We start from the raw sequence: 1,656 nt of genomic DNA, 5'->3' as shown, positions 1-1,656 counted from the left end.
CCATGTGGTACAGGGAATAAAGACAAATCTGGTGTCTTCTTGGGACTAAGAACAAGTCTCAACTCCAAGAATAAGTCTACATAGTCGCATTGCATAGTGCAAAAACAAAAATTACATTGAAAATGCTGCTCAAACTGTAGAATAAAAGATAAGGGAGATGAGGAGGTGGAATGGAAGGATTAAGAGTGGGAATTACAGAAAAAGACCCAGCAATGGGAACAGGAAACAAGACTGGAGAGTTCAATTTGTGATTCTCTTCAAAGTTCTCTTCAGAGCAAGTTTGACATCCTTGTTTCTGAGGCTATAAATGAGGGGATTAAGCATGGGAACCCCAAAATTGCAAAACACGGAGAAGAATTTCTCCTGGGTCACAGATCCTGGAGATGATGTTTTAACATGAGTGAGCAGCCCAAATCCATAGAACAGGCCAACAGTTACTATGTGAGAACCACAGGTGCTCATGGCTTTGGATCAACCCTTAGCTGAGGACATATGAAGGATATTATAAAGAATCAAAGCATAAGAAACTAATATAATGAGGCTAGATGCACTAACAACTGTCACCACAACAACAGAACTCACAAGCTCATTGAAGTGGGTACTGCTGCAGGACAGTTGAAGGAGGGGGAAGATGTCACACATGTAATGATTCATGATGTTGAATCACAGAAGCTAAGCCTGATCATGCACCCTGTGTGGGCCATGGCACCAGCAAACCCCATCAAGTAAGAACCCAACATCAGCAGAGAACAGACCCTAGGGGACATGACCACCCTGTACAGCAGAGGCTGACAGATGGCCACATAGCGATCATAGGCCATGGCTGTCAGCACATAGCACTTGGAGTTCACAAAAAAGCAGAGGAAAAATAGCTGAGTCATGCATCCTGCAAAGGAGATGATGTTCCTCTCTGAAACAAAGCACAGGAGCATTTTAGGGGTACAAACAAATGAATAACAGAAATCAATGAAGGACAAGTTAAAGAGGAAAAAGTACATGGGGGTGTGAAGGTGCAAATTCAGGAAAATTAGAACAATTAAGCTCATGTTTCCCACCACAGTGACTGTACAGTTCACCAAGAACAGGAAGAACAGGGGCAGCTGCAGCTCAGGTTGGTCTGTTAATCCCATAAGGATAAACTCTGCCACGGAGGAGTCATTTTCCATAGCCATTGCTTCTGGAGTGAGATCCTTAGAAGCCAGAGTGGAAGGCGATGTTGAAATGGACCTCAAATCTTTGACCCCAGAAGGCAAGCAGAAGCTGTTGGGTTCCAGGCTGAAGGTTGTCTACAGACATGCAGCAAGGCCTACAACGTGTATGACTTCCTGTGTTGCTACTTGAGGAGTTGCCATATCCTGCCTTCTTCCTCCACCCTTCATGTATGTCTCATCAAGGATGAGTGCTAGCTGACTTCCCAGTGTCTCTAAACATCATTTCTTTCCTCTTCATTCTATTGTAAGGATCCAGGGTGAAAAGAGAAATAAAAAGATGGTTTTTCTCCACAATCCATGATTTTTATAGCTTTGACTTTGAAGGAAAATTATCTTGACAAAAATGGTTCAGGGCTTACCTGATGCACTGGAGGTCTCGCTGATGGTGGACCTCAAGGGCTTCTTCCCGAGTGTCCTAAGAGGACAAGTTTGTGATGATGAAGGA

General features: G+C 43.7%; 1 pseudogene; it reads right to left on the bottom strand.

The window, feature by feature from the left end:
* Positions 1-240: 240 nt before the first annotated feature.
* Positions 241-1,172, bottom strand: LOC124085223 (olfactory receptor 143-like; annotated as a pseudogene).
* Between the last annotated feature and the right edge of the window lie 484 nt (positions 1,173-1,656).

This window comes from Marmota monax, unplaced genomic scaffold (assembly GCF_021218885.2).
Source record: "Marmota monax isolate L192 unplaced genomic scaffold, Marmota_monax_Labrador192_F-V1.1 WCK01_AAM20220418_F8-fsc00062, whole genome shotgun sequence".
NCBI lineage: Eukaryota > Metazoa > Chordata > Mammalia > Rodentia > Sciuridae > Marmota > Marmota monax.
This window is presented reverse-complemented; position numbering and strand designations above follow the sequence as displayed.